General features: G+C 47.4%; 1 pseudogene; it reads right to left on the bottom strand.

Moving 5' to 3' along the window:
• Nucleotides 1–939: 939 nt before the first annotated feature.
• Nucleotides 940–21384, bottom strand: part of LOC122114588 — a 44295-nt pseudogene continuing 23850 nt past the window's right edge.

Genomic DNA, 21384 nt, shown 5'->3' with positions numbered 1-21384 from the left:
ATTTCTCTCTCTCTCTCTCACTCATACACACACAAACACACACACAGACTCAGAGCAGTGCCTCTCCTTCGTTTGTCAGTTCCTCCTGTGGGACAATGCAGAAGATGGAGCACAGGAGTTTCCAGAGGCTCCCACCTAAAGGTAACACAGCTCTAATAACAAAGAACCACCGTGCCTCTCCCATTCTCCAGGGTCAGAACCTTCCTCTTGGGAACAACCAGCCTTGACTCCCCATTCACCAAAACCCTAGGCCAGGATGCTGGGTGAAGGAGTCCCCAGACAGGTGGCTTCTCATAGCCGGGACAGATAATAATCAGGGGGTCATGGTGCCCTGAGAGGGGTGTCCAACCTGTGGTGGAGGTGGTGTTGGGGAAATGGATGGGGTCCTAAATGCTCCATATATGGATGGACTCCCTACTTCCAGCCTAGATGATTCTGGGCGACTTGGGGCATTCTTGGGGAGGACGAGGAGACCAGATGGACTCGCAGCACTAGCAGATGCTGGCAGAGCTGGGAACTGTGATCACCCTGTGAGAACTGATGATAGCTGGGGTGGGGTGGGACAGATCAGGTATGCGGAGAGGGGGGGGTGTTCCTCCCAGATATTCATCTTCTATCTGACCCCCGTGCCCTCACCTCTGTAGTGGGCTCTCTGGCACCCTCCTCAGGTGAATGGCTGACTGAGCACAGAGGACAAGGGCTAATCCAGCAAGGGAGCCTATCTTCTGCATCCAACACCTCCATCCCCAGAAAAAAGGAAAAGACCCGAGAAAGCAGGATTGGAGGTGCTGCTCCCCACCTCTGCCTGAAGCCACCAGGTCCCCACCAGGGAGAGGAAGGGTGGAGATGTGAGGTTGTGTGCCTCCATTACTCCCTGCCAGGGGCTCTCTGGCAGCCCCTCCTCACCCAATCCTGCATCTCCCCATTTCCTACTGTGGCTCAGGCAGAGTAGTTTTCCAGTGGGCCCCTGAGGGTCTCCCAATGTCGAGGTGGCCTACAATTCTTGAGAACAGCCTCTTTGGAGGCCTTTGCGTACAGAGCAGGCCTCTGTATCAGAGAAGGGTTGCGCCTTGGGGTATAGAAGTCATCAGGTCATCAGAATAGCATCTCTCATGGGTGCAGTGTGCATATGAGCAGGAAACTGACATCTCAGACCATGGTTCTGGGTCAGGAGGGGCAGTAGCTGCAAGATGGCACCACAGCTAACACCCACACAGGTATCACAAGAGTGTGAAAATGTCAGGTACTGGACAGGTGTTGAGTTGGGCTCATGAAAGACTTGTAGGCTCAGGAATCCACAGCCGGCTGGCTCAGCTGCTTGCACCAGTTTCTATGCCTGGAATCCCAGGCCTCAGAGCCCTACTTTCCTCACCAGTGCTTGGGGGCAGATGAAGGTCTGCAATAGTGGGTCAACTACAAAGGAGCATCCATAGTGTCCTCTTGGTCCTGTGACCCTGTGCCTGCATGGAGGAGCAGGTTCCATGGAACTTACTGCCATGGCCCAAACCCCTCAGCCCAAGAAAGACTTAGAGAAAAACCACTTGATCTGCCTGGAGAGTTTACTGTGACTATGCCTCAGGATTGTCTCCAGTTTTGCTCAGGTCATCATTACCACCTTCCTCAGTGTGTGTGTGCATGTGTGTGTGTGTATGTGTGTGTGTGTCTGTGTATTTGAGTGTGCTCGCACGGGTGCTTGAGTGTGCGTGAATCTTGGTACTATGGTTTGAACTCAGGGCCTGGTCTCTGTCCCTGAGTTTTTTCATTCAGGGCTAGCACCCTACTACTTGAGCTTTTCTTCAACCTTTCAGGTGGTTATTTGCAGAACAGGGTCTCACAGACTGTTCTAGCTGGGCTGCCTCTGAATGACAATCCTCAGATCTCAGCCTCCTGAGGAGCTAGGAATAAGAGAAAATGAGCTATTAGCATCTATCTGCCCACACTTTCCTTCTTGGTTAAAACAGATGACCTCTCTCCCAGCCAAGCACCCATCTAGAGCTACCCCTCCTACCCCAGGCTTCAGAAGAAACATACCCTCCCCTGAGGACAAAGAAATGGGATCAGGTTTGAGCTTTATGTATTCCACATAGTCAGGGGCTGCTGGGAGCTGATGTGGAGGCCAGAAATCTAGACCAGAGCAAGTAGACAGCTGTTAGAACAAAAGAGCATGTGAAAAGACATCCTTACAACTCGGTGTCAGTGCCTCATGCCTATAATCCTAGCTACTCAAGGCTGACACCTGAGGATCAATCAAGATTCAAAGCTAGCCTGGGCAGACTCTTATTTCCAATGAGGCACCAAAACTCTGGGAAGCAGAGCTACCCTTGTCCAAGTGGTACAACACCAACCTTGTGAAAAAAAGCTAAAGGATACAACGTAGGTTCTGAGTTCAAGCCCTGGTAAACACACACACAAACATACACACACATGCCTGAACCCACTAACATCCTCAGCAGGTGTCAATGGCTCATACCAGCAATGACAGCTACTCAAGATCCTGAGCTCTTAGGACAGCAGCTAGAAGCCAGCCCAGGCAGGAAAGTGTGTGACACTCTTCTCTCCACTAAACTACTAAAAAAGGTGAAAGTTGAGCTCTAATTCAAGTGGTAGAGTGTTAGCTCAGGGACAGTGCCTAGGCCGCGAGTTGCAGTTCTGAGATTTATGTTGTTGTTGTTGTTGTTTGTTTTTGTCTTTAATAGAAACCATTTGCTATCATCACCCACACAGGCCATAAATCCAGATTTTGGTCATCCTAGATCTCACATCCACTCCTGCCACTTCCAAAGCACTGCCACAAGTGGCCGGTGTGTAGCCAGCACTGGGTTAAGAAGTAAACTTGCCTTAAAAAATGGCAAAACCTCCCATGCTCCTGGATTGGAAAGATTAACATCGTGAAAATGGCAATACTTCCCAAGGCTATCTACAAATTCAACGCTATACCTATCAAAATTCCAGCCTCATTCTTCAAGGAAATAGAAGAGGCAATCCAAAAATTCATATAGAACAACAAAAGACCCCGAATAGCAAAAACGCTCCTCAACGGAAAGAACACTGCTGGAGGAATATCAATACCAAATTTCAAACTCTACTATAAAGCCATAGTAATCAAAACAGCTTGGTATTGGCATAAGAACAGACCTCAGGACCAATGGAATAGAACTGAAAACCCAGAAATGAACCCACAGACCTATCGCCATCTAATCTTCAATAAGGGAGCTAAAACAATAGAATGGAAGAAAGACAGCCTCTTCAGTAAATGGTGTTGGCAAAATTGGTTAACTACATGTAGAAAACTAAAGCTAGATCCTTATATATCACCCTGCACCAGAATCAACTCCAAATGGATCAAAGACCTCAAAGTCAAAGCAGACACTCTGAAAACATTACAGGATGGAATAGGAGAAACCCTAGGTTTCCTTGGCTCAGGCCGAAATGTTCTGAATAGAGACCCGGAAACACAACAAATCAAAGAAAGGTTGGACAAATGGGATTGCATAAAGTTGCAGAGCTTCTGCATGGCAAAGGACATAGCTAGCAAGATCAATAGAAAGCCCACAGATTGGGAGAAGATCTTTACTAGCCATACAACGGACAAGGGTCTCATATCTAAAATATACTTGGAACTCAAAAAATTAAATCCCCCAACAACAAATCCTCAAAGAAACAACTGCCCAATAAATAAGTGGGCTAAAGACTTAAAGAGAAACTTCTCTGAAGAAGAAAGAAGGATGGCCAATAGAAACATGAAGAAATGCTCAACATCCCTAGCCATAAAAGAAATGCAAATCAAAGCAACATTGAGATACCACCTCACTCCAGTTAGAATGGCAAAAATCAAGAACTCTAACAACAACAGATGCTGGAGGGGATGTGGACAGAAAGGAACCTTACTTCATTGTTGGTGGGAATGTAAACTTGTTCAACCACTTTGGAAAGAAGTATGGAGGTTCCTCAAAAGACTTCACATAGAACTCCCCTATGACCCAGCAATCCCACCTTTGGGCATTTACCCAAATGTTTACAAACAAGACCACACTAAAGCTACCAGCACAACGATGTTTATTGCAGCATTATTTACCATAGCTAAGATATGGAACCAATCCAGATGCCCCTCAGTAGATGAATGGATCAAGAAAATGTGGTATATATACACAATGGAATTCTATGCCTCCATCAGAAAGAATGACATTGCCCCATTTGTTAGGAAATGGAAAAACTTGGAAAAAATTATATTAAGTGAAGTAAGGCAGGCCCAAAGAAACATAGGTCCCATGGTTTCCCTTATTTGCAATATCTAGTATATGTATGAGTCAAGCGGAAAAGGTCAGATAATGTGATGTCAGGAAAATGAACCCTTAGATATGTATTTTAATGTTTTTTTCTTTCATGCATGTGTTTCTAACGCATTTATAAGATTATCTCTTTGTTGCTTTGTATGTCCCTCCCCCACAGTATAACCTCTGCTTTCACTATATTTGATGTCAGTATAACTTGTGGAGGAGATGGGGAAAAACCAGTTGTTTAAGGATACAGGTGGACCTGTTGCAACAATGAGAAGTACAAGTTGACATGTCCAAAATGAGCTTTACAACGTCGGTGCGGGGGGGGGGGGGGGTGGAAGGGGGGGGGGAAGGAGAAGGATTGGGATTGGGGGGGAGGGGGGAGGCTGGGAAGGGATGTGAAGGGTAAACCAAAGGAGGAGGCTGCAATGCTTGGTAAGAAATGTACGCATTATCCTGCCCATGTAATTGTAACCCCTCTGTACAGTATGTCCACAAATAAAATAAAATTTAAAAAAAAAAAAAGAATAGCCCTCTTCCAATTGATCCACAGAACCACCTCTGGCTTTTTGTAGTGATGTGGTCCTGAGAAATCAAGCCCAGGGTTTCATAGATGCTAAGCACTCTACTCCTAAGGCTTATTCCCAGCCCTTTACTTCAGGTTTGTTAGTTTGTTTCTTTTCTGTTGTCGGTTGTAGGAGCTCAAGTCTGGGGCTGAGTGCTGTCCCTGAGCTAATCAGCTCAAGTCTTGTGCCCTCCCACTTGTGCCACAGAGTTACTTCAGGTTTTCTGGTGGTCCATTGGAGCTAAGTGTCACGACCTTCCTGCCCAGGAGAGCTTTGAACCATGATCCTCAGATCTCATCCTCCTGAGTAGCTAGAATGACAGGCATGAGTCACAAGCACCCAGCTTCAACTTCAGGTTTCTTAGTGGTGAATTGGAGATAAGTCTCATGGGACCTTTTGTGTCTGGGATAGTTTGGCACCCAGATCCTCAGATCTCAGCATCCCAAGAAGGCAGGATGACAGACCTGAGCTATAGACCCCTAGGCCGAGGCACTCTGTTGCAAGGGGGTCCTTGGCTCCACGTGGTGGAGTGCTAGTTGCGAGCCCAAGAGGTAAGGGTCAGTGTCTAGGCCACCAGTTCTAGGTTCATGACTGAGAATAAACAAAACAAAACAACTGTCTGCAAGAGACAACTCACTATTCTTCAGTAATACATAATTTTGTCCCTGCCATGTGGACCTATCTGAGCCTCAATATTCTTGTCTGCATAATCATCTCAGTTGTGGAGCTCTTACAAGGACCAGATGAAAGAATGTACCCTGTGAAGGACACAGCACATGGCTCTCTTTGAAGGACTCAGCACACAGCATCCTTTGAAAGACTCAACACACAGCACCCAATGCAGGACTTAGCACACTGCACCCTGTGAAGGACTCAGCACATAGCACCCTGTGCAAGACTCAGCACAGAGCACCCTATGAAGGACTCAGAACATAGCTCTCTTCCACAAGCTGTCATTAGAATTCGAGTGCTTTCATCTATATTACCATCTTTCAGAAACATGTCACAAACCACATAGTTCACATCTAATGATTTAGAGGGCTGGGTATTTGCAGGGGGCGGTTGGGGGTTGGGGATTCAGCCACGGGAATTGCACTCAAAAGTTGGGGGGTACTGTCCTAACATCTTTAACTCAAGGCTAGAGCTCTACCATTTTGAGCCACAGCTCAGATTTTCACAGACTTCCTGCCAGGGCTGGGTTTTAAACCCACCAGTATCAGATCTCAGCACCAGAGTATCTTGGATGACAGGGCTGAGCAAGTCAGCAGCATCTGGTTCCATGTACCTGGGTTGCCACGGTTTCCCTCTGGCTAAGTCAGGTTAGATGGCAGCTGTCAGTACCAGATTCCCGGCTCACTCTGTGATGAGGTATTTGCAGTCCTATCCTTATATTGTGGGCATTGGAACACTCTATCTTTTGGTTTGGTGCCACTCCTGGGTCTTGAGTAAGGGTCTAGACACAGTCCATAAGCTTTTATGCTCAAAGCTAGTGCTCAACTGCTTGAGTGACAGCACGACCTCCCGATTTTCTGTGCACATGGCAGGGAGGAAAGAAACCCAGGCCTTTGTACATACGAGGCGAGCACTCTACCACTGAGCCCCAGGAATGACAAGTGTATAAATAGATAAATGGATAGATAGATAGATAGATAGATAGATAGATAGATAGATAGATAGATAGATAGATGTAGAAGTTTAAAGCAAGAGAGAGATGTCTGTACATTATGAAATTGTATATACTATATTACTACCAATTATGGGCAACTAAATTACTCTTTCCTTTTTTAAGTATCATGATTGAATACATAATAAAGTATTAATTGAAAATTAGTCCACGTTGTATAATTGTTATGTATAATTTTATAATATAATCATACACTAACGTCTAATTTAACTGTTACTTTTATAATACTCCACTTGTACGGATGTATATCAGAATGTGTTTCTTAGAATCTCCTGTCATTCTCTAGTTGCAGTCCCGGGATTCGATCTCCAGGCCAAAGTTGTCAATTTCAGCTATGGCTTCCCTGATAGCCTGTCTGAACATCAGCAATGCAAGGTCATGTATAATTTCTGTGCCTTGTCATTTAGACCCAGGATGGTCACAATGAAAAGTGGGAAAAAAAAGTAAAACCACCTTCTTGAACTTCTCGGTTTATTTTGTTTTTGTTTTGTGTGTGTGTGTGTCTGGTTGTGGGGCCTGAACTCTGGGCCTAGGTGCTGTCCCTCAGCTCTTCAACTCAAGGCTAGCACTCTACCACTTGAGCCACAGTGCTACTTCTGGCTTTTTGCTTTTTGCTTATATGGTACTGAGGAATCGAACCCAGGGACTCAGGCTTGCAAGACAAGCGCTCTACCACTGAGACACCTTCCCAGCCACAAACTTCTAAGTTTTATCCTTCTCCTTTTTATTTTTTTTTTGCCAGCCCGGAGATTTGAAATCAGGATCTAGGATCCTAGGCACAGCTGTCGCATAGTTGCCAAGACCTAAGTTCCAGCCTGTGCTTGAATGAAATAATAATAATAATGCCCTGACTTGGAATTTGTACCATTTTTCTGGCAGGCCTGGGATTTGAACTCAGGGTATGTGGCACTGTGGGTGAAGGAGAAAGCTCACCATCCTTGAAGATAAGAAATTCAGACCAGTTCCCAGGGCCTGAATTGAAGCCCCAGCACTAGAAAAAATAATATTCATATGTGAGATCTATTTAAATACATAGTTTTAGTGTATGATGTTTATTACCCTTATTACTCTTATAAGATTCTTTTATTACATCATATCATATAGGATATATTTGCATATGGATTATACATTGTCTAGAGACCTAGACTTGTACAGAGAAGGAAAAAAAAATGTGGCAAATTTGGCTTCTTATTCCACGAATAAATTTTTGGCCATGCTGGGATTTCAAATCATGGCCTACAATGCGCCCATTCCATAAATGGTTCACAGTCTTAGCACACAAGCTTCCAGAAACCTGAGCTGCTAGGAAGTCCTGAGGACCTGTAATCAAGCCACAGTAATGCCCAATGAATAGACAGATAGATGTGTAGATTGATACATATACATAGAGAAAGGGAATGTGAGGATATAACTAAATTATATATATTATTATCAATTACTACTTATTAAATTATGCCTCCATGAAATGAAGTATCATGGTTGAATACTTATTAAAGCATTAATTAAAAACTAGTCAAAATCCTACCATTAGGGGATACATACCATGGTGCTAGAACGGAAGATAAAAATCCAATAATTTTTGTGTGACATTCTAAACTAGTGTCATGAATTCACTGAATATTCTAACATATTATAACATTCCATTATCACTCAGATAAATAGGAGTGAGTTTGCCAGGATCTCCCTCCATTTGTGGGTGGCAGTCCTGGCATTCCAACTCCAGGCCTGGGTAATTTACTTCAAATGCAAACCATTGGAATGACACCTTGAAGAATTCAGATTGGTACAATGAAACAAAGAGCAACAAGAAGAAAAGAAAGCCAGGTGTCAATGGCTTCTGCCTGGAATCCTAGCTCCTCAGGAGGCTGAGATGTAGAGAATGCCAATTTGAATTCAGCCGGGGCAGAAGAGTCTGTGACACTCTAATTTCTAAGAGATCACAGGGGAAAACAAACAAACAAACAAAAAACCCTGAGTGGTTGAGCTGTGGCTCAAGTTGCAGAGTGCTACCCTTGAGCAAAAGGAGCTCAGGGACAGGGTCTAGGCTCATAGTTCAACCCCGGACCTGCCAAAAAAAAAGGGAGGCAGTAACTCCATGTCTCTGTGTATGGATGGACAACATATGGATGATGGGCATTCAGCAGGTTGCCCATGCCCAACCCCCCAACCTGGGCAAGCTGGGACAAGCCCTCAGAGAGTACTAAGTCTGAGCCGGCAGCTTGAACAAACAACCTTCTCTGCAATATAACTACTGAAGCCCCGAAGGCTTTGCCAGGGCTGGTGTGTGCAAAGGTTGCCTTATGTTCTGCCTGAAGTGTCCCATTGGAACACCTAGCAGCCAGCCACTGCCTCCAGGGAGACCACAGTTCCTAGGTTGTAGGAGTTGTCAAAGGTTCTGGCTCCATATTCTCTATCCCTCTGTCGGATGTCCTGGTGGCCATCACTTATTCATCATTTCTCATTATGGAGTCTCAGGGTGGTCTGAAATCCTGGCAAAGACATGCAATTTCTACACTGAAAGGGGTGAGCCAATAAACACCACCTTCATAGCTCCTGTCACAAGTGAGCCTGGGCTGTCAAAGTGTCTTACTGGTAGAGTGCTTACCTAGCCTGCACCAAGCCCTGGGTTTGGGTCCTTTTTCTGTTTCAGTTCCACAGAATCAAAAAAACCCAGAAGGCACACTGGGACTTAAGTGATAGAGTGCTAGCCTGTAGCAAAACCCGCTGAGGAACATGCGCAGACTCTGAGTTCAAGCCCCAAGACCGGCAAAAAAGAAAAAAAGAACTGAGCATGGTGAGACATATGGGACTCAGGAAGGCCAAGGTTAGAGGTAAGAATGTAGAGGTCAGGTGCTGGTGGCCTACCCTTGTAATCTTAGCTACTCAGGAGGCTGAGATCTGAGGATCACAATTACAAGCAGGAAAGTCTGTATGAGACACTTCTCTCCAATTAAACGCAGAAATCCAGAAGTTGAGCTGTGGTTCAAGTAGTAGAATGCTAGCCTTGAGCACGAAAGCTTAAGGATAGTGTCCAGACCATAAATTCAAACCTCAGAACTGGGCTCGTGCACACACCCATACACGCACTCATGCACAAACACAAACACACACACACACACACACCAAGATAAGAGCATTTGCCATTAAGCCTGCACAAGTTCCATCTCTAGAAACTCACTTCAAATAAAACACAGAAATGGGAAGGGAAGATTTGCTCCAGGAGGTCATAATAAACAGTGCCAAAATTCCACAGGAGTTCTAAGATGTGGAACAGAACAGAGAGCCTCAGAGGCAGAAGGGACAGCATAGGCAAAGGTCCTGAAGTGTGCTGTAGAGCAGGTGGTGTGGGTGGAATGAAGGTTCTGTGGCTTCAGACAAGTCTGGCAGGACATTCAAGGCTGGGTCAAGGTTAGTACTTGAGTCACAGGTAGGGCAGAGGGTAGGGGTCCCAGAATAGGGCCCAGGGGAAGATTAGCTTGGCTTTTCACCAAGGACCCCAGCCATTTCCGGTGGCTGGAAGATTATTTTTCACAGCTCATGATCATCAGGCCTCCTTCGCATGGAGGAGTCAGGGTAAAGGCAGAATTATTAAAAGCTTGTAGCCCACTGCCACCAGTGGCTCAACACCTCTAAATCCTAGCTACTCAGGAGACTGAGAGCAGAGGTCATGAGACAAAGCCAGCACAAGGGAGGAAAGTTGGACTCTTCTTGCTGATGAACTAACAAAAGCCAGAAATAGAGCTGTGGTTCAAGAAGTAGAGTGCCAGCCTTGAGGGCAAAAGTCAAGAGACCAGAAGCCCAAACCCTGAGTTCAAGCTTCAGTACTGGCATAGAAAACTAAAGAAAAGCTTTCAGGAGCTCCCCCAGTGCACTGTGGTGAAAGGCTATATCACCAATGTGCCGGTGGCTCATGCCTGTCCTTCCTATCTCCTAAGGAAGGTGAGATCTGAGGATTGCGCTTCAAAGCCAGCCCGGGCAGAAACGTCAGGGAGACTCTGATCTCAAAGGAACTTCCAGGAAACCAGAAGTGGTGCTGTGGCTTAAGTGGTAAGCCAAAGAGCTGAGCAACAGCTCCCAGGCACAGAGTTCAAGCCCCATGACCAATACCTGGCCTGCATGGACCTCACTGTGTGGCTCTAGGCAGAGTACTTTCCAGTGGGCCCCTGAGGGTCTCCCAATGACTAGGTGGCCTACAAGTCTTCAGAACATCCTCTTTGGAGGCCTTTGTGTACTGAGCAGGCCTCTGTTTCAGAGAAGGGTCACGCCTTGGGTATAGAGGTCATTGGTCAGGTCATCAGAATACCATCTCTCATGGGTGCAATGTGCAGCTGAGAAGTATACTGACATCTCAGACCATGGTTCTGGGCCAGGAGGGGCAGGAGCTTCAAAATGGCACCACAGGAAAGGCCCACACAGGTATCACAAAAGTGCGAATATGTCAGGTACACAGTGGGCAGGTGTTGAGTTGGGATCCTGAAAGACTTGTAGGATCAGGAATCCACGGTCGGCTGGCTCTGCTGCTTGTACCAGTTTCTATGCCTGGACTCCCAGGGCTCAGAGCCCTGCTTTCCTCACCAGTGCTTGGGGGCAGATGAAGGTCTGGAAAAAGGGCCAACTACAAAGGAGCATCCCTACTGTCCTTCTCTTGGTCCTGTGACCCTGTGCACAGATGGAGAGGCAGGTTCCATGGAACTTACGGCCATGGCCCAGACCCCTCAGCCCAAGAAAGATTTAGAGAAAAGTCAGTTGATCTGCCTGGAGAGTTTACTGTGACTATGCCTCAGGATTGCCTCCAGTTCTAGCTCAGCTCATCATTACCACCTTCCTCAGTGCGTGTATGCATGTGTGTGTGTGTGTGTGTCTGTGTGTCTGTGAATTTTTGTGTGTGCGCACATGCGCTTGAATGCGTGTGTATCTTGGTACTACGGTTTGAACTCAGGGCCCGGGCTCTGTCCCTGAGTTTTTTCATTCAGGGCTAGCATTCTACCTCTTGAGCTTTTCTTCCAGCTTTCAGGTGGTTATTTGCAGAACAGAGTCTCACAGACTTTTCTAGCTGGGCTGCCTCTGAATGGCAATCCTCAGATCTCAGCCTTCCGAGGAGCTAGGAATAAGAGAAAATGAGCTATTAGCATCTATCCGGCCACACTTTCCTTCTTGGTTAAAACAGAGGACCTCTCTCCCAGCCAAGCACCCATCTAGAGCTTCCCCTCCTACCCCAGGATTCAGAAGAAACATACCCTCCCCTGAGGACAAATTAATCAGATCAGGTTTGAGCATTATGTACTCCACACAGTCAGGGGCTGCTGGGAGCTGATGTGGAGGCCAGAAATCTAGGCCAGAGCAAGTAGACAGCTTTAGAATAAAAGAGCATGTGAAAAGACATCCTTACACCTCAGTGTCAGTGGCTCATGCCTATAATCCTAACTACTCAACAATGACACCTGAGGATTAATCAAGATTTAAGGTAGCCTGGGCAGACTCTTCTCCCAATGAATCACCAAAATGCTGGGAAACGAAGCTAGCCTAGGTAACGTGGTACAACACCAACCTTGTGAAAAAAAGCTAAAGGATACCACCTGAGTTCAAGCCCCAGTAAACACACACACACACACACACACACACACACACACACACACACACACACACACACACACATGAACCCACTAACATCCTTCGCAGGTGCCAATTGCTCATACCAGCAATGCCAGTTACTCAAAAGCTTGACCTCTTAGGACAAAAGTTTGAAGCCAGCCAAGGCAGGAAAGTCTTTGAGACAATTCTCTCCACTAAAGTACTAAAATAGGTGAAAGGTGAGCTCTGATTCAAATTGTAGAGTTTTAGCTCAGGTACAGTGCCTAGGCCACGAGTTGCAGCTCTGAGATTTTTGTTCTTGTTGTGGTTGTTTTTGTTTTTAATAAACACTCTTTGCCATCCCACCCACACAGGCCATAAATACAGATTTTGGTCATCCTAGATCTCACTTCCACTCCTGCCACTTCCAAAGCACTGCCACAAGTGGCCGGTGTGTAGCCAGCACTGGGTTAAGAAGTAAACTTGCACAAGGGGGACATAGCCAGGTCACGGCTAATGCTCCAAAACATTGAGGTACTGACCATACCAGTCTCTCATCCCTCAGTTCCCTGGCCCTGGTATCTAAAGTCTGTGCCTCTGTATTCTAGGCATCTGCAATTGTCTAAAGGACCTGAGAGGCACAGCTGGGTAGGAAGGTAGACTTGCCTCCGATAAGGTATATTGACATTTCCTAGACACCAACAGATACTTCCAAGCCACCTTGGCCTCACCTCTCATGTAGCCTCAGATCCTCCTTGCTTGGGTGGCGTTTAGTCAGCGATCAGGCTCAAGTTGGCCAAAGCCACTGGCAATCACCCTACCCCTACTCCACTGCCAGCCTGATGGGAGGGATGTGCAGCCAGAGACCCAGCTGAGGAAAAGAACAGGACATTGCATGACTGAGTCCACCCCTCCAAAAGCAGGGGAGAACCTATGCCAGTTGGCCCTGCTGACCAGAATCCCCTGGAGGCAGCCAAAGATATGGACAGCCGGACTGGACCCCAAAGAAAAGCTGGAATATGCAGGTCTCTGGCAATTTAGGACTCATTGTAGACCCTGATAAGGGGCTAAAGGAAGGTTTCCGTAGAGGAGGGGCACAATCCCAGGTCAGGAAGAGGCAGACAGGCACCCAGAAAGGAAAGAAAGATGAGAAAACACACACACACACACAAACACACACACACAAACACACACACACACACACACACACACACACACACACACACACACACACACATGGGTATCTTAAGGCATCAGTAGGCCCTGAGCAATGGAACATCCCAATTCCCGAGAAGTTAGCACTACCATTCTCAGACCAACTGTATACAAATCTCAGAGCCTCTAACACATCTGGAATGGTTCATAAACACAGCATGGCATCTCCTACTATACATACCACTATGCAGAAAACTAGGCTAACTTTTTTTTTGGTTGTCGGTCATGGGGTTTGAACTTTGGGCATGGGCACAGTCCCACAGCGCTTCAGCTGAAGGTGCGCGCTCTACAACTGGAGCCAAAGCATCACTTCTGGTTTTCTGGTGGTTCACTGGAGAAAAAGAATCACAGACTGTCCTTCCCAAGCTGGCTTTGATATGCAAACTTCAGATCTCACCTCCTGAGTAGCTAGGATGACAGTTGTAAGCCACTGGCAGGACCCGGCTTCAGCCACCCTCTTACATCCAGGGGAAACCCAACTTGTCAGGCTATGAACCACACCCAACCCTTCACTTCAGACATTGACACCAGAATCCAAAACCATTCTTCCATGCATGGAGAGAATATAATTGACACTACCCTCCAAACCCCGGCTCCCATTTGCCTACTCCCTGCCTAAGACAGGCTATGCCCTGTGGACTTCATGGTAAGGAAACACCCACCCTGCTGTGACTTCACAATGGGTCAAACATGGAGAGTTCTTAGAAATGTCTGTACACTGAGGCCAGCACCTGGTCTTCCAACCCCAGCATCCGCACTCCTTCACCATCTCTTGCAGGCAAGGGTGTCTTTATTTCTTGTCTGTTTGTTTCTTTGTTTTGGTTGAAAGACTTGAACTCAAGTCTTGGGTACTGGCCCTGATGATGATTTTTGCTCAATGCCAGTGTTCTACCATTTGAGCCACAGTGCCACTTCCAGTTGGTGATTGAAGATGAGACTCTCATGGGATTTTCCTGCCTGGGCTGGGAAAAGAGATCCTCTGGATCTCAGCCTAACTGAGTAGCCAGGATGACAGGCAAGAGCCACCAGTGTACAGATTATGGTATCTCATTCTTTAGAATTTCCACCCAGTGCTCCTGTAGACACTACCACCTAGACACTCCTATAGACACTACCACCTAGACAACAAAGGGAGTCTCAGAATCTGGGTAGGGACATGGCATTAAAGAGCCCCTTCCAAATCACTTCCCCTCTGTAAGCTCCCATCTGCCTCCTCTTGATGGCCTGGTCGTCCGGAGCAGATCAGACCAATTAGGATTTCTGGATCCTGCCCCGTATCCCCCCGCCACACCAAACTGGTACCTGAGGATTTCTGGGGCCAGCTTCTACATGTCCCGGTAGAAGATGTTGGGAGGGTTGCTGATAACTGGGTCCAGGGTTGCCCAGGACAGAAGGAGTGTCCATCTCCCTTCTGTCAAAGGAGAGACAAAGCATGGATGGATCTACTAAGAGCTACAGGGCAGAGCCATCCACCTGTCACCAAGGTCACTTGGAGTGCTGTTTTATGTTGAAAGTCCTGGGACTTGACCTCAGGGCCAGGGCGCTGTCCCGGAGCTTCTTTTGTTCAAGACCAGCGCTTTTCTATCTGATCTCCGGAGCAACTTCCAGCTTTTTCTGTGCATGTATGCAGGACCAGAGGTATCGAACCAAGGGTTTCATGTGTGCTAGGTGAGCCCACTACTGCTAAGACACAATTCCAACCCTGCATAGCTGTTCTCCTTTTACCTCTCAGGTCTCTTGCGGGACAGTCCTGCACATCTGTACCGAGTTTCTCTCCAGCAGCCCTGCCTGGAAATGAACTCAAATCTGCTATATTGTCCTTTATTTACAGCATCTTTGCTCTCTATGTTTCCTGTCACATCCTCCTTGGTAAGTAAGATCATCTTTCAAGTGCTGGCACTAAGAAGCGTGCTCCAGTCACCCAGGCAGAGTGGGATATTCTCCTCTGTGCAGGCTGCCAGCCTTGTCATGCTCTGCCTTCCGGCCAGTGTGGGTTGAGGTGCATGAAGGGAAAGGCCTGGCTTCCACCACACAATTTCTGAAGGCTCTGATATACCACCCAGGGACCGGAGCTACATCACACTCCCTGAGATGGCACTCAAGGACCAGGCAGTCTCAGCATAACAAGATCAGGCCATTTCTTTTTATGGTCTTGGACTGAGGATCTGGGAGCTGTCACTCTGAGTATTCGTGCTCAAGGATGGTGCTCTACCACTTGATCCACAGCTCCACTTCTGGATTTTTGTTGGTTCCATGGAGAGAAGAGTCTCACCAGCTTTCCATCTTATGGCTGGCTTTGATCTTTGATCCTCAGATCTCTTCCTCCGGAATAGCCAGGATGTCAGGCATGAGCCTGAGCCAGAGGTGATGGGCACCAGAGCCTTTCTTTTCAGTTTCTCTTTATCTCATGTCAACTAGCAATCCCTAGATAAAATAGTCAGTTACAGGGGATCAAGTTCCTCTCCTATGTTTGTTAATCCAAGGAGATAAAGTGTCTTTTGGAAAGGCTAGTTTGAGTTGGCCTAGATGAGTGTGTGTGTGTGTGTGAGAGAGAGAGAGAGAGAGAGAGTGTGTGTGTGCGTGATAGAGAGAGAGAAAGTATGAGTTTCAGTGATACCTACCCCCGTCTCTGTAACGCCTCATCCTCCCAATGGTGAGTACATCCAGAATCTCCACCCCATGGAAGGTGGGTAGCGGAGGGTATGTATGGTGACATCGAGTGGGATGATCTGAATTCTGTCCTGCAACTGAAGCCTGGAGAGATAAAGGAGAGAAGGAGAGGTTTAGAGGAACAATAAGGGAAGCCCCTTACCTTTGGCTACAAGTACCTGAAAGATCACCAAATCCATCCTTTTTGGTAGTAAGATAACAGGTGCCACTATTCATTTCTTTCATTATTTTTTTTTTTAGTCCTAGGGCTTGGTTTGAGGGCCTCGGTGTCGTCCCTGAGCTCCTTTTACTCAAGACTGAGGCTTTACCACTTGAGCCACAGCACCACATCTGGCTTTTTCTCTAGGGGGGGGGAGTAGGTTTATGGGAGGTAAGAATCTCACAGACACTCCTGGTGGGCGGGCTCTGAGTCACAATCATCGGACCTCAGCCTCCAGAATAGCCAGGATGGTGGGTGGGAGCCACTGGCACCTGACCAGTACCATCTATTCATAATCCCCTATGGCCAGTGCTGGGAAACCCGTATTGTACCCCCCTTGTCGTGAGTGGGAAGCAGACATGGATGGGTTTGATACATCCAACAGACTACCTACCTTTGAGCATTGTTTTGGATCAGTCTGATGACAGCTTCTTCTTTATCCACAGCAATGACTTGACTCTGTCACAAGATCAAATGTCCCCCAAGAGGTGTCAGGTCTGGGGTCTTTCCTCTGCACACCGCCCCTCCTCCCTGAAACCACACACCACAGCAAAGTGAAGTAGACATGGAGTCAATTCATTTTTTTATAACCAGGGTTTGGCCAGATAAGTGGTGGTGAGGATCAGAGGCCTGGGATGTAGCTGGGTGGTTGGGAAATGAGACACCTCCTCGTCCACTTTCCTTTAACTGTCTTAGCAGAGAGTAGTGGGGAAGGACTCACGGGACAGACGGACAATGAATAACCATCAGGGTCTAGCCCAGGCACAGAGGGGCTTGCCTTAGGGAGCTAGTTCAACAGGCTGAGTAAGAGAGCTTCTGACCCAGAGCCCACATCCAGAATGAGAGGGCAACCTTGAGTCCTATAAACATGGGGATGCTGGACCACTTCCTCCATCACCCATTTAACCAGCTCCTGGGAGTGAAAGAGAGAGAGACAGAGAGACAGAGAGAGAGAGAGAAAGTCAGAATTACACTTTAGCTGGGTGCAGGTGGCACTGAACTATAATGTCTACTACACAGGAGGATGAGATATTAAGATATTGATTCATAGTCAGCCCAGGCATTAACATTTGTGAGATTCTAATCTCCAAAGAATCAACAGAAATCCGGAAGTAGCACTGTGGCTCAAGTTGTAGGTGCTAGCCTTGAGTTCAGGAACCATTTGACAATCGACAGGCCCAAAGTTCAAGCCCCACGACTGACAAGAAGTGGGCTTCTGACCACAAGTAGTGGACTGAATAGGACCCATCCTCCTAGGGAGCATAGCAGGGAAGTTAGGCCGAGCTTCCTGTCAGCGTGTGGTCATAAGTACGTCACCCAGCTTCTCCATGCTCTGTTTTCCCCAGCTGCAAAATTGAACACAGTGAAGGATTCCCTTCCTCATTGGGATAGGGTAAGGATCAAAGAGAGACATGTTTTGTTTCATAATCCCATACCTGTAATACGATAAAAAACAGGACACATGTGAACCATTTCTGGGTATCTTCCTGTCATATGCTCACAGAATTTCCAACAACCATATCTGACAGCTGCTCCCCTTTTGCCTAGCCCTGTCGCGGAGATCCCCCTGTATTGATCCCTTGTTTCCTTACAACTGTCCCGGGAGGAGACTGAGGTCTGATGGTCAAGGCCCAACCCAGAGCTTCATCTGTGGTCAAGAATCGGCTGCCATGGACTGAGTTTGGGACAACCCATCTAAACCGCTGACTGAGGGTGGTGCTACATGTCTAGCATCCCAACTACAGATGACCAGGCATGGTGGTGCACAACTATCACAGGAGGACCGCCATCCAGCTCAGCTTGAGCACATATTGTGTCTCTATCTCGTTAATGCCCAAGACAGAAAGGCATGGCTCACATGGTAGAAGACCTGACTCTTTAGCCTATGGCCTGGAGTTCAAACCCTAATATACCAAAAAGAGTCAAAGGCCTGGTGCCAGAGGATCATGCCTATAATCCTAGCTACTCAAGAGGCCGAGATCTGAAGATCACAGTTCAAGATTTAAAATAGGGTTGGCCTCCCCCATCAGACATCATTATGAAAAGACCCAGAGTCTCACCCAAGCCAATATGCTCCATACTAACAGGGCTAGCATCCTTCCTAAGTGCTGGCCACACTCTCTGTCCCCCATGGGAACCACAGCCTGTGGGCCCCACCTCTAGGTCCTCCAACGATCCCCCTGCCAACAATGAGGCCCAAGGTAGTAGACAGTTGCAGGGCATACCGTTCCCTTGGTGTTATAATTTGATGGTGCTCAGTCCCCATCAAGCATCTCACCCTTCCAGGCCCCCAGACCTCAGCCACAATGCCCATGTACCGCCCTCCAAAGATAGAAGGCAGAAAATACCAAAGGGTCCAGTGGTCCTTGTTACAACCCATTTCGACACACAAACACACTCAGACACACAAAGCCGGCAAAAGTGGCTCATGTCTGTCATCCTACCTACTCAGGAGATTGAGGTATGAGGATCATGTTTCAAAGCCAGTCCAGGCTCTTATCTACAGGGAACCACCAAATATCCAGAGGTGGAGCTGTGGCTCAAGTGTAAGAGTACTAGATTTGAAAACAGAAGATCAATTACAGCACCTAGGCCCTGAGTTCATAACCCAGGTCTTCTACCTCCAAACACATACAGACATAGAGACAGACAGACAGAGAGAGAGACAAACACACACACACACACACACACACACACACACACACACACACACACACTCACATACACAGCCAAAGGCTTCAGCAGGCCCTGAGAACAGAACCATGAACTCCATCCATTAGGATCACATCCCACCCCGGAGAAGGTAGCACTACAGACCTCAGAACCAATGTGGACTAACATTGAACTTCTCACATATCTGGAATGTCTCTGAGCCCAGCATGGCATTTCCTACTGTACACTCTGCTATGTGGAAAAGTTAGCCACATCTTTTGTTGTTGTTGGTCATGGGGTTTGAACTCTGGGCCAGGGCGCGAACCTCAGCTCTTCACCTGAAGGTGACCACTCTCGCACTTGAGCCAAAACACCATTTCCTGTACTCTGGTGGTCCATTGCACATCAAGTCTCACAGACCTTTCTGTCCAAGCTGGCGTGGAACCATGGTCTTCACATCTCAGCCTTCTGAGTAGCTAGGTTGACAGTCGTGAGCCCCCGGTGGCTTCCGGCTTCAGAAACCTTCATATAACCAGAGGAAATACATCTTATCAGGCCACAACCTTCTTGTAACCCTTCATTTCAGACGTTGTCAACCAGTATCCAAATCCATCCTTCAATGGAGAGAATACAGACACAACAATCCCAACCCTGCACCCAGTGGCTCACTCCCTGCCTGCCATAGGCCACATCCTCTTGAAGCTGTGGATTCAAACTGGGGCAAACTTGAAGAATTCTTAGAAATGTCTCTACAGTTGTGCCAGCACCTGGTCACCCAAACACTGAATCCTCACGCCCGGCCACCCTACCCACACCTCCACCATCCTTTGCAGGCAAAGATGTTTTACTTTTTTTAGTTGTGGAACTTGAATTCTGGGCCTGGTTGCTGTCCCTGAGCTCTTAAGCTTAAGGCCAGCACTCTAATACTTGAGCCACAGCAACACTTCTGCTTTTCTGGAAGTTCATTGGAGATAAGTCTCAGCATCTTTTCTGCCCTGGCTGGCTTTGAACCCTGATCCTCAGATCTCAGCTCCTGAGTACCTAGGATGACAGCCATGAGCTACTGGAACCTGACCAAAGATACTTTTCAATGCCTTTCTTCCTATCCCCTGAAGGAGACTGAGATCTGAGGACTGCAGTTGGATGCCACCATTGACAGCAAAATCCATGAGAACTCCATCTCAAATTAAACACACAAAAAAGTTGGAAGTGGAGCTGTGGCTCAAATGGTAGAGTGCTAGCTTTGAGCATCAAAGACAAGGGATAGGACACAGTACCTAGTTTCAAGCTTTTTCTAGCAAAGACCCACCCAAGAAAGGGAAACAGGTGGACATAGGGGAGCTCAAAGCTCACACATGATACTCAAGCCTCCCAGAACAGACCCCATCCTGCTCTGCTTGTTTCGATTCTAGGTCCCACATCATGGCAGTCTCAGATAGGAGTGACCATGCACCAAGTGAGGACATTCAAGTACAATCTCATACTGAAGATCCCTTGACCTTATCAAAGACTCAGGATCTCTCACTGTCCTGCCTCCACACTGGGCAGTGAGGTGAGGTCTAGTTATCCAACCACAGGATGTGGGAGCAAAAGGATTTCTTGGCCAAGGGATCCAGACTGGAAGGCTCTAGGTCCCTCTCTCTCGGGGAGGAGAAAAGAGCCAATCCATCCCAGCAATGTTCCTGGGTTGTGAGTATCTTCAAAGAAACAACCCTGCCCAGAGCGCAGTGCCACTGGTTTTCCCACCAACCACTACTCAACCCAGCCCCACCTTCAGTTGGCCCTCTCTGAATCCCAGATCTGCCATCTAGAGATAAGGCTGAACCAGCAAAGAGACCTACCTCACCCTATGAGAATGGCAGTCATGGGGTCCTAGCACCCCCTAGAGGAAGTCTCAGGAAAAACAGGTGTCCTGACTCCTGTCCTCATTCCCTGGCTGTACTGTGCCAATGGCCAGCTTACCTCTGTCTCTGGTGAAGGAATGAACACTAAGGGTATCATCTTCACATTGAGCCCTCAAAAGTTCCAGTTCTCAAGGATGTACTGCTCAAGCATCAAGGCCCTTAAGCCTTGATTCTTCCATCTCAGCCTCCTAAGTAGCTAGGATGATAGGTGTAAAGCACCGGCATCCAGCTCAAACCAAGGTTTCTTCACATACTGTGGAACCAGCACTAGAACCTTTCATTTTCTATGACCCCCCAAGCCTTGTTCACACTGTAATGGTTTGTTGGATAAATAAACGAGCATCTGTTTCTGACAATACTACAGAAAAGTCCCATCTGACTCAGGTAAGCATCGTTGGGGTGTGGTGGGGGTGGGGGAGGTTTCCAAGCCTGATGTAGCTCTCCCACAGTTCTCCGTCATCCCTCTTACCTCCCTACTGGTGCCACCACACTTAACTGTTTTGACTCAGAGCACGCAAGCCACGATGGACTTGCTGATTCTGGGCGCTCTGGATGCATCTCTTCTCAAAGATCTCTGTCCAGGTGTTAAAGAGCCTGCAGTAAGGTGAGGGGGTGGCTCACCGAGCCTCCTCTAGTCCTCTAGGGG

This window comes from Dipodomys spectabilis, unplaced genomic scaffold (assembly GCF_019054845.1).
Source record: "Dipodomys spectabilis isolate Male_0828 unplaced genomic scaffold, ASM1905484v1 ptg000108l, whole genome shotgun sequence".
NCBI classification, from domain to species: Eukaryota; Metazoa; Chordata; class Mammalia; order Rodentia; family Heteromyidae; genus Dipodomys; species Dipodomys spectabilis.
The sequence above is the reverse complement of the archived record's forward strand: the minus strand, read 5'-3'. Positions and strand labels throughout refer to the sequence as shown.